The 12698-nt window shown below is 39.4% G+C and overlaps 1 long non-coding RNA gene across 1 annotated transcript; it reads left to right on the top strand.

Annotated features, from left to right (window-relative positions):
• The first annotated feature begins 1731 nt into the window (after nt 1-1731).
• LOC141271341 (uncharacterized) lies at nt 1732-4277 on the top strand. The gene is made up of 3 exons (XR_012321902.1): nt 1732-1941; nt 3472-3516; nt 4116-4277. It is a non-coding gene; the product is annotated as an uncharacterized lncRNA (long non-coding RNA).
• The last annotated feature ends 8421 nt before the right edge of the window (nt 4278-12698 follow it).

The following is a 12698-nucleotide window of genomic DNA, read 5'->3' as shown; positions in this document are numbered from 1 at the left end:
CTCCCTTCCACTTCTGCTCAGACTTCTCTGCACTGAACTAAGATGGTGCCCACCTTTTATACTCCCTTCTCAATGCACCCAGGAACTGCTTCCTCCCTGCTCCTGCACTGCAGGGTTCCCCTTCCTCATTGTTCCCTCCCCCCACTCCAGCCAGGGACAGGGACTGTCGTGCCCATCTCAGGGGCATATTGGTCGCCCTGCCCCACGGCAATGTGGTGTAATGCATGCAGGTGTCGGGTCCTGATCCACACTCCATCCTTATCTGAGAGTGAGATATCACACCTCTGGGTGAGGTGCAATACGTCTGTAGCAACCGAGCCCTCGGTGCTACAGTTCCATTTATCTTCAGCCTAGGTGACGTATTGTGATACAGGGCCGTGATTTTGGCTATAAAAGGGTCCCCTAGACCCCTACCCCAAGCTTTTTAAGAGAATCATATATGGCGTGCCAGGAGACTCTATGGAATGCTTTCTCAGCATCCAACGAGAGTATCTACTTACAAATTTTTAACTGCATCTAGCCCAGGAAATACTTTGTGCCTAGTAGCAGTGTCTGCTAGTCAGCGGATTATCCCGGCTGTTAAGCAAGCTACACCACCTGTAGTTTGGACACTTAATTTTTTCAAAGGAAATGCTTCGGGACCACGGGATACTTAGTGAAGAGCATCAGGAGGCACCCCAAGGCATAGGGGCTGGGACTGGCACTAGGATGCCTTGCGGTGGACAGCCGAGCTCGATCCTTATAAAAGCTTTTTAACTGCAGCAGCTTTAGTGGACGCTACTGGAGCTGGAATTACGCGGCTGCTGGCATGAGACTTGCCCTCCAATAGATCCTTGTAAATGGATTTAAAGTGTATTCATTCAAATTAGAGGGACAATTTAAATTAAAAAGCTTAGAGCTGCCTCCACCACAGGGGGGCTCTCTCGACCCACCAGCGGACAGGCACCAGTATTGGGAGAGGGGGGCTGGCCGTCAGGGTTCACCGCGGCTCTGGCACAAACCCGGCGACACGAAGGTGGCACGGGCAGGAGCGGACTGGCCGTCTCGGCTTCTCACTTTTTGGATTTTAGAAGGGCATGACATGCCTATATCTGTGTCTCCCCCTCCTTTTACTCCTCCACCTCTTTTCTTTTCGCATGACTATATGTACTTGTCACTTTTCCATGTGTTAGTTGTGTCTTCTGAGCAGTTTGTCAGCTTTTGGACACCTTTGAAGGTGTTTTCTATGTGTTTCTATGTGTTTTTGTTTGCCTGCCATTGGTTTTAACGGTGTTCGAAGGTGTTCGACGAACAGTTCGACGAACAGTTCGGCGAACACACGGGTGTTCGACGAACCGAACCGAACTCGAACACTACGAGGGTGGCTCAACACTACTTATGATGCATCATCCATACAGAATTTGACAGCAAAAAAAATCATTACACCTCACTATAAATTCAGATGTACATGGAATTATAGAAGGGCCTCATTCACTTCCATGCTGCCATATTATAGCTCTATAAAATTTGTAAGCATAATAATGTAAATTGCAGAAATGCTTACATATAAATAAATACATCTGTATGTTAGGAAGATTTGCATGATAAATAATTACGGAAGAAGATATTTTTTATGTGAGACAACACCCTATCTTTTAGGGAAATATCCTGATAAATATATGTAAATATTGTATTGCCTAACATTCTGTTATATGAAATGCTAATAATCTGTTACAGTATTATCATAAGTATATAAAGCTTGCATTTTGGCAAACCAAACACAGAAGCTTGTTTTACTCAGTTATCGTCAAACATCATATCTGACTTTCTAACATCCCTTTCCAACAATGTCTGGACTGAAGGGACAACAGAAGAAATGCCCAGAGCCTTGTCCACCACCTTGTCCACAGCCTTGTCCAAAACCTTGCCCAGAGCCTTGTCCTAAACCCATATGCCAAGATCGTAAGTATATAATTATATTAATATTAATTAATGAAAATGATGCTAATAACATATTAGCAATGATCTAATTATATAAATATGATAGTTTTACAGGAGGTTATAGTAGTAATTGATATATCCTGCTAACATACTGGGAAACCTTTACATATAATATCCCTTAAAATATAAGAAGACAAAGAGCGCAGAAGGCAATAATTTCCTGTACTGTAATAGAAAAAAGTACAGTATATTAAATGTTTATCAACACATACCTGCCCAGGGAATGCCAAAACCCTCTATTTAATGAGCATTTATTGGTCTTTAGGTGTAAAAACAAAATAACTTGTGAAAGCTAGCAATTAGTTTTCTTCATCAAACATTATCTGCATTTTGTTTTCAAAACTTCATAAACTTAAAGGGTTTTCCCACAAACAAAAGTTCATTTTAATAATTGTCTGTGTCTGACCATGTATGGAACATACCACATCTCCTGGGCAGGGGGGGGGAGCAAAAGACAATGCAGACATTACAGCAGGGGATTGCAGCTGATTCTTTCTGTGAGGTAAAACATTTCACTGCCTGTTTTTATACAATATTTTACCTCACACAATGGATCCTCTGTGAAGTGTCAGATCTCATGCACATGGCTATATTATGGAAACATGCATCCTCCAAGTACAAAAGAGTACTTCAGTACAAATATACATTTTGGGGGCTTTACTATGACTCAATCTAAGCCGTCACTGCCTGCCAAAATATTTAGGAGGACACTGAAAGATCTCCATGGACGCCAAGAGAAGGCACAGCAAAAGCCTTCCCAAAACTTCCTGTTACACAGCATCTCCTTAAATTTTCTTGTTTGTGCTGCCAGGATGTTCCATGATCAGATGGAGCTGCGGCACCAATCCACACATTTAGGGGGCATAAATGAGGGGTAAATTGGTATAATCTTAAAAGACATTTGGAAAGCATTTTTTGCACAGCTTGAAATGAGTCAATGTCAGTATACTCCAAAATGGAATTCCAAAAAGTTGGAAAGCAGCCGCCATATGCTTCTGACATTTTATGGATAGTCACACTTGTGGAAAAAAAAGCAAAGAGCACTTCATAGATTGCACTATATCAATTATGAGAAAAAAAAGTTGCTGGAATAGCACTATTGCACTCTCCTGCATACCTATGATCTGCCCAGCAAACCTCTTTGGCCTTAGTGGTAGATACTGTAGCAATATCTTATGAAAGATGGAAACCCATTTGGTGCCAAATGCATAAAAATAGCACACAAGGAATGTCAATCTATTATATGTAATATTTTAGTTTACAGACAGTGCTCTTGAACCTGAAACATGGTACATGCAAAGTGCTGGTCTAAAATAGTATAGCATAATTACAATAAATAGTAAAGATTTATTTATAACTTCTCCTCTTTGCCTGTATCTGAGTAAGCAACATCTAATAAGGATTCAGTTTGCCTTACATGTTGAAGAATTATTTTTTTAATTAAATAAGGTAATGCAGTCTTATACAAATTAAGATGTTATTTATTTTCAGCCTGCAAGGATCAACAATGTCCAGATCAAAAATGTCCTCCTCAAGGTACATAAACTGAGACATTTGTAGATATACTCTATAAAAATTCATTTTCTGATGTCCTTGATTTGGAAGAATAGATCATATACATGGTCCTATTGAGTATCTGTACTTCCTTACACCTAATTGTGCAACTTGTGCATGGGAAATGATAGGTATATGTTGATTTTTTTTTATATTACCAGAATATTGGCTTCAAAGTTCTAATGATCTGCCCTTATCTTTCCTCATTACAGCATTAGTGCATAGCCATTTGATCTTCAGTTTATATGTACAGTTCACACCTTTCTTCAGTACCTACAAGAGGATCTTTGGGTTATCCCAGGCTATTCAATAATGGCCTCAAAAGAAAAGATTGCAATCTGCAGGGTCCATAATCTATTCGTTTATTCACAAAAATCTATTGCAATTACAATTAAATTACAATGCAATTTAAAGTGACCATTTTCTGATTAGATACATGATGAACCCTTAGGATAATTTCCTCTAATGGTGCCAAGAAAAGATAGCCCAACACTTTTCTCCCAGATAATCATGCACAGCCACTATCTGTAAATGCTATCAAAGTTTATGGGAATATTAAATGCTTCTTTTATCTATTCTAGATCCATGCAAGCCACAATGTTAACAACAGAAGTGATGTGGAAAGAAGTTCAAGCCTACAGACTGATAACTATGAAATGCATGTAGCATGTTCATTACATTTATTTAATCATTATCTTTTGTGTTGATGTAATTCAATAAACTATAATTGCATTCAAAAAGTTCTCCAATTGTCACTGTCATTGTGAAAGCTACTGAGGATATTATGGTTGGAGATAGGAACCCAAAATCTGGATCATTGCTACAGGAGCAGTATAGCTGGATAAGAGAGCTCAAAGTTTAGTAAATGTACAAGTAAGCCCCCGATCTTCAGAAACCATATGCAGCTGCATATTCAGCTCCAGAAAAAAAAAAATGCGGGAGGCGGCAGATCTCAGTTCAGACTCTACCCCACTATATCACACTTGGACTTGTAGACACATGAATGTTTTGGCACTATACAAGCAACAGAAATACATAATAAAGAATAAGACCTTCTTGCTGGCATATCATATAGGGGTGTATTGGTACTGTTAATTGACTTGTTCTGGCCATAAGCATAATTTGGGGTAGCCTCATCAGTATCTTATTTTGAATCCCACTGATATGCTGACTTAGTACCTTTTATAGGCAGTTAAGTTTAAAAAAAACTTCAAAACGGGTTAAATTAAAGCAATTTTGCAATTGGGAGTTGGCTAAAATTCCTTAAATATATGCAACATTTTCTATGAAAAAAGTTGGTTTAAAAATTCTGCTCTTTATTTATTTTACAGAATAGGCACAGCAGCTTGCAATACATACAAGATAAATGTATTTCAACTTCACTGATGATCATATTTGCACAGTGATGTCTGGAAGCAGATTATTCTCTTCTTCTCTATAGAAAGTAAATAATATAATACATGCATGTTTACACTAGAGATAGAAAAAAATCTCATATTTATGGCCAGCTTCTGAAATTTTTGCAATTAAATGAGTGTGGTGAAGCCTTACTATCTATTCACGAAGTGATGGGTGAAATGATAGAAGTACACAAAGGGGTACATGCTGATGGAAGTGTCGGCCAGTTTTTTCTGTTTCTATGTATAAGCTTTGACTGAGCACTCCGCCTCTATGCCACAGGCGATTTTAATTACAGCAGAATCCTATTATCCCACACACAAGCAGACATAGTCACTTAGAGAGGAATTCAGATTGATAGGGTCCTGGTATTTTTGTGAAACGCCTTACCGTGGCTACCAGGTGCACATGAATTGGCCAATTTATGCGCTAAGATTTCTCATTTATTTCTATTTTCTACAGCAGTAATGCTATTCAAATGTCATATATTTCATGTTCGCATACTTATTGTTGCAGTGTGCTGCTTTGTTTGTTAATTGTATATGGAGGTAGCTGCTCCTAGTAAGCACCTGTTCACACCTATTTCTTGTTTTGGAAGTGCCGGCCAGTTTCTTCTGACTCCAAGTTAAATATCTGTTATTTATAAAGAGGGGAAAGTCTTTAAAGATTTACAAAATCCATGAAAAAGGAACTAGCTGGATTGGTTCTCCCATTAAACAACTCTCAAAAGAGCCACAGCTACTGCATCTGTGACACGTGATTCATGCTCATTCTGCTTTGTATACATGCATCATCTGTGCAGTATACACATAGTCTATACCAAATACATATTGTCTATACTAATACACAGGAAGAGTGTTGAGAGCTCACCCGTCTCGCTCCTCCTCTTCAGTTCCTACAGATTCCAAAAGGATGAAGGACATTTGGTACCATGGCAATGATATTACCAAAGGTCATTCAACCCTTCTAAACTCAGAAATTACACTGATATTGTAGGACTGGCCTTATCAGTACAGTATCTGTTTTTTCAAATCAGGCAACCAAAACTGCAGCTGTGTAAGGTCTTGCAGTTTAGGGTTCTCAACCTTTACTCCAATTTTTTTTGAACAATGAAACCAGAAATCAATAATCACAGACAGCACATTTTTTTTCACAAGCATACATCTATGCTGTTTTATAGACAACATTCCCCCAAACCATCCCCTTTTAGGTTGCATTCGCATGTACATTTTGATACAGTTTTTGAGCAAAAGTCAAAAGTGTATGTAAAAGGAATGAAAAATAAAAAGCAAGGACTTATACTTGCTTACTTATATGTGGAACCGTTGGGGGAGATAAGGCTAGTTTGGGGCCGTACCTGGCATGGCAGACTCTTCCCAGCACAGTAGCAAGTGTTTGATAGGTCTCTTCCTCATGTATGCATAGGGAGAGACTTGTCATTCACTTTCATTGGAGCTGGTGGAAGTAAATTATTTTTAAAGTATATTTTCTCCGAAACATAGAAAGATTTCTGAGAAAAATATACCTGCCCGCAATCGTGCAGCCAGGCTGTGATTCATGCTGCCCATGTTTTGGGTAGCATGAATCTCCTGACAGGTTTCCTTTATTTCCAACTGACCTGTTAGGCTCACCTGGTGAATTGGATGTTCTAAACCCAAGGTCCGAGGGGGCACACAGGTCATGGAAGTCGGTGCAGCAGGCAGGTTAGGCACATGGGTGACAGATAACAGAGGTATGGGAGACCGCAGCTGTACAGGAGACTAAGGGACTGAAAGCCAGGAGATGTCCTCGAGGCCATACACAGGCTGCAGAGATAATGAAGGCTGCAGGCAGACCAAAGGCTGAAGTACTGGAAGCTGCAGGCAGCCAGGAAACATCTTGGAGCGCGCAGACGGGTAGCTGAGATACTGAAGGCTAAAGGCAGATAGGAGACTGAGGGACTGAAAGCTGGAGGCAGACAGGAGACGTCTTGGAGATTGCAGACGGGTTGCAAACAGGATTCAGAAACATTAACGTCTTAATACTAAGACACAGGTGTGTGTCTTGGTAAGCCTAATATAGGCCCAGGCAGATGATCACATGTGATCACACCAGGCCATCGGCAAAGCCTGATGTGGAGCACAACAGAATTTAGCATACCAGGGTGAGGGAGGCAAAGCCCAGATCCGAAACAGATGTGTAACAAGCCCTCTTACATGTTTGCTATGGTTCTGCTCCTGGTGGGTTCTGTTACACGCACAATACAACAGGGATTTGCATGTTTTGAAAGCCAGAACTTATCACCAGGTTTACCCTTTATAAACTATAACCACCACCTTTCAATGGCATTTAAAAGCAGTCCTGCAACAGGCCAGCTGCTCCTCAAACCTAGGAAAATATCTTTTATCATTCTCCCATGCCATAAGCTAATAAGCAGCATCCAGTCCAATGAGTGTCAGGCTGTGCTCAATGCCTCCTCCGACCCCACAATTGCCATCCTGCCGTTTTTGTTGATGTGGTTGAAGTCTCGTATGTCATCCACAGTCTGTTGTGCCTGCGCAGCTCCTGTTCCCTCGTGCATAGGTGCAAAACTTGAACAGACTGTGGATGATATAGGAGATATCAGCACTGTCAATCAAGGCAGGAGAGATGGTCAATTGGGACCAGAGTGTGCGAATGTCAGACAGACATAACTCCTAAATCCGGGAAGCCAGCTCAGCCTCTCTTCTCTATTTTCTATACTAGTGCTCTCTGTTATCAGCTTCTCATTTCCTGTCATATTCCGCAATTTATATTCATTTGTTAATCCATTGATTTTGTCTGCTTTACACACTCTATGCTAGCATTCTCTGTTGGCGATTTCATTCTGTGAGCTATTATCCTCTGTTGTCTGCCTCCCAAGCCTTGTGCTTTTGTGCTATCATCCACCCCTTGTGCCTGTGTTCTAGTGTTCTCTGTTACCAGCCTGTCAAATCTCTCTCTACTTGTGTTATGTGTTATTTGCTTGTTACCACCTGTGCCTAAGTTATTGATTATCAGCCTGTCACTCCCTGTGTTGCTGAGCTCTCTGTCATCAAATTATACCTTCCAGTGTCTGTGTTCCTTGTGATCCAGCACTTACACCTGTGTTCTAGTGTTCTCTGTTATCAGCCTGACACTCCCTGCTTGCCTGCTGTGTAGTTTGCTGGTGATACACATATCCTCATGTCCTCTGGTCCTGGTTGCTGTTCCTTGGCTGTGTCAGGCTCCTCTCATTCGGAGGCAGACAAGGTAAACAGTGAGCTGATCTCGCACTGTCAGAGGCAGAACCTTGCTGTATCCCAGCGGCTGGAGCAGCTGATGACTTCACTGACTGACAGCTGACTCTACACTGATACAGTGCAGACCGAGCTGTCAGTCAGTGCCGGAGCACACTTCTAGCCATAGCTCTCAGTGCTGTGAGCGGTAACTGAAATTGGTCTGGGACGGCCTTTATGACTGAAAGCCATCGGTTCCCAAGAGAAGTAAGGTTTAAAATTCTTTTTCTCGCTTTAGTTGCATTTACAGATCTAAAATCAATCTTACAATTTTACTTATTCAGTTGTTTAAATGTAATGATATAAGGAAGTCAGTTCAACTTAAAATCAATAAATCACAATTAGTAAGCCATGATTATTTATTTTTACAGACGTTAATATTGCATAATTGTCATAACATATCCATGTAGTATAATTTAGCGTTTTCTCTTAAACAGCATAACAGAAGAGCTCTTCATATTACATTTATCATAATGAATTTCCCTCTTTACTTCTTCACACATGCTTGTCCTGCTGTTTCTGGCAATGTGGAACTGGTTTACATTGCACAACTGAAGATAAAGTAGAAAAAAAAATGTTATCAGTGATGATAAACTTACACAGACCATTGCTATTCTTACTTACATTACTACAATGCTACTCTCTAATGACAACTAAGACTATTAATAAAATATCATTCGGCTACAAATATTCTCTGTGACTGAGCAGTTAAATTATTTTTAAATGTAGCAAGGAAAATATTTGGTAAATGCCTTACCTTGAGGAGGGGGACATTTCTGTTCGTGGCACACAGGCTGCGGTTTACACACTGAAAAATGTACATATGAAAGTTCACACAGTTTGTACAGACTTTAAAGATAAATTAAGACAACTAGACTCATTTTGGAAATGTTTTCTATTAACGCAAATAAAACAAATACATATTCAAAAAATACTCAGCTTCCACTTTTACCTTGAGGAGGAGGGCATTTTGGCTCTGGGCACACTGGCTTACAAGCTGAAACAAAATAAGTTCTGTTTAATCTGATTGAAAGGAAATGAAGAAAATCAGGTAAATGTGTTGTATAAGAAATCCTTGTCATCCTCATCAAAAAGCACAGAGAACAATAATGTTGGTTACAGTGCAGTCTATAAGATGTGTACTGCAAAAGTAGTTATTACTAGACCCTCAACCAAAGTAGACTTAAAGGGAACCTGTCATCTGATTCATGCTGCCCAAACCATGGGTACCATAAATCAAATCTTGGCTGCACGATTGCTCTCGATATATTTTTTCTGTGAAACACTTCAGATATACTTTGTGGCTCTTCCAAAAGCTGCTGGAGGTGATTAATAGGTCTCGCCATCATTTAAAACTAAGGAGAGACCTGCCAATCACCTCTATCAGTGCTGAAAAGAGCCCGCCAGGTCAGCGCCGGACTAGTATTGTCTATGGCTATAGTCCCTGCATAGATCTTTATAGTATATTTTCTCTTAAATGGTACAGATAAAAAATATTTCTGGCTTCAATTGTGCAGCCAGGTTCAGATTCATGCTGCCCTGAGATAACAGGTTCCCTTTAAGGACATTTTTCAGAAACTTTCCAGATTTGGCAGAGATTGGAGAGCTTTATAAAATAAATAAGGCATTAATTACCAATTAAATTCCTTTAAACCACTCTGGTTTCCACTGGGTTCAAAATGAATGACATCCTAACATCCTATTTTTTAGTTATCTGATGGCTACAGCCAATGACTGGCTTTACCGATCACAAATGCATGTACTGTATGAATGCATGTTTGACAGCTGAGGCCAGCCATTAGCTCTGGTAGACATTTAACTGATGAACAGGATGCCATCCCACTAAAAGTGATGATGTCTATCAGACTCCTGACTGCTGCAGCCAAACAGTGACCTCACTCAGACTTTAAGTGACTTGTGAACAAAATATCAATACTTTCCTGCCTCAGTGGTGATATCTGGCAAAAAATGAATATTCCTTTAAGGATTAAGGCCCCCTTTCTTGGCCAAGGTTTGAAAGTACAATTAAAAAAAACATATTTCACTTGAATTAGAATTTTTTTGATATCCCCTACACTTTGATTCTGCTTAAACACCAGATTAATTCCAAATAATCCTATCAAAATCACTTTTTGGACAATTTTGCATTTTGATAGAGTTTTTGCTTTTAGAAATGGTTTTTCACCAAGGACCAATAACTTTGTAGATAAAAAATATTTGAAGCTTTGTTTGAAAATCTATAGTAAACTACATAAAGCTGTAGTCATTCTGACAGTTAAGCTGACAATATGAATGATTATGATCAACAACCGACACCAAAGTTCTCCCCCAGAAAAAAAAAAAACATTTTGTATTCAGGATGAACTACTCTCCTCAATAATCATACATGGACAATTAAGGTTTTCAGGTTTAAGCATCACATATGCAGTAAATATGTTATATAACACTAAAATACTACAATTCTAATATTCTATTATCAGCAGATTTAATTCAATTAAAATTTAATTAGTCCAATAAATGTATAAAATAACAGAATGAGAAAAGCTAATGTACTTACGATCCTGGCAGTGCTGCTTGGGTGGTGGGCATGGCTCTGGGCATTTCTTCTGTTGTCCCTTCACACCAGACATGGTTCTCCAGTAGAGTTTGTATGTTAGATGTAAGAGATAACTGAACACAAAGGATTTTCTAGCTTTGACTGTTTTGTCTCTCCCAACTCTGTAGTTTTTATATGCTTGAGAGTGACGTGCTCAGAGACCCTGGGTATTGGGCAATGTCATATTTGCATTTGATGATTTTTCTTTTCCTGAAAAGCAGGGTGGTGTCTCTCATATTTTTGTCTGTCATTCCGGCAGTGTTGAAGATGTAATATAATTGTGAGCAAATGTCCCAGGCATCTTCATAAAAAGAAACAATAGCATTTAATTACATAAGTAACTACCAATAAATGACAAACATGTTATCTTACTAAATATTTCCCATCCCATTCTTCCTGTTATTGACATCTGATTTAGTTATGACTGTATCACTGTTACTATAAATAAATAGAAGAAAATAATCACTGATACGAGAAATAATGTATTATAAAAAAAATTAGCAGAGGGCATAGAACATTTGGATGGTGGCATTCTAAAATCATATATATTCTCACTGGACCTTCTCTGGAGGCGGGTATGTAGTGCCTTGGTTATTATAATTGGCACTTACCCTAAAGTACCTTTCTAACCAGTCATCCCAGAAGGCAATATATTGGGCAAGTTAAAAAAAATTATGGCCTGATTCTGTCATTTTGCACGCTAGTGTTTGTAAGCAGGTAACTAGGATGTAACAGCACAGACAATGAGGAGACAGTGGTTTTTAACCAACACTATTTATTTGACTAACACAGGTGGTAAATCTATTTCTAAGTATATATATATATATATATATATATATATATATATATACACATTACAGACCAAAAGTTGGACACACCTTCTCATTTAAAGATTTTTCTGTATTTTCATGACTATGAAAATTGTACATTCACACTGAAGGCATCAAAACTATGAATTAACACATGTAGAATTATATACTTAACAAAAAAGTGTGAAACAACTGAAAATATGTCTTATATTCTAGGTTCTTCAAAGTAGCCACCTTTTGCTTTGATGACTGCTTTGCACACTCTTGGCATTCTCTTGATGAGCTTCAAGAGGTAGTCACCGGAAATGGTTTTCACTTCACAGGTGTGCCCTGTCAGGTTTAATAAGTGGGATTTCTTGACTTATAAATGGGTTTGGGACAATCAGTTGTGTTGTGCAGAAGTCAGGTGGATACACAGCTGATAGTCCTACTGAATAGACTGTTAGAATTTGTATTATGGCAAGGAAAAAGCAGCTACGTAAAGAAAAACAAGTGGCCATCATTACTTTAAGAAATGAAGGTCAGTCAGTGTGAAAAATTGGGAAAACTTTGAAAGTGTCCCCAAGTGCAGTTGCAAAAACCATCAAGCGCTACAAAGAAACTGGCTCACATGAGGACCGCCCCAGGAAAGGAAGACCAAGAGTCACCTCTGCTTCTGAGGATAAGTTTATCCGAGTCACCAGCCTCAGAAATCGCAGGTTAACAGCAGCTCAGATTAGAGACCAGGTCAATGCCACACAGAGTTCTAGCAGCAGACACATCTCTTCAACAACTGTTAAGAGGAGACTTTGTGCAGCAGGCCTTCATGGCAAAATAGCTGCTAGGAAACCACTGCTAAGGACAGGCAACAAGCAGAAGAGACTTGCTTTGGCTAAAGAACTCAAGGAATGGACATTAGACCAATGGAAATCTGTGCTTTGGTCTGATGAGTCCAAATTTGAGATCTTTAGTTCCAACCACCATGTCTTTGTGCGACGCAGAAAAGGTGAACGGATGGACTCTACATGCCTGGTTCCCACCGTGAAGCATGGAGCAGGAGGTGTGATGGTGTGAGGGTGCTTTGCTGGTGACACTGTTGTGGATTTA

The sequence above is a fragment of the Phyllobates terribilis genome, unplaced genomic scaffold (assembly GCF_046119375.1).
Source record: "Phyllobates terribilis strain yellow unplaced genomic scaffold, ASM4611937v1 Scaffold_5__5_contigs__length_657084704, whole genome shotgun sequence".
Classification (NCBI taxonomy): Eukaryota; Metazoa; Chordata; class Amphibia; order Anura; family Dendrobatidae; genus Phyllobates; species Phyllobates terribilis.
This window is presented reverse-complemented; position numbering and strand designations above follow the sequence as displayed.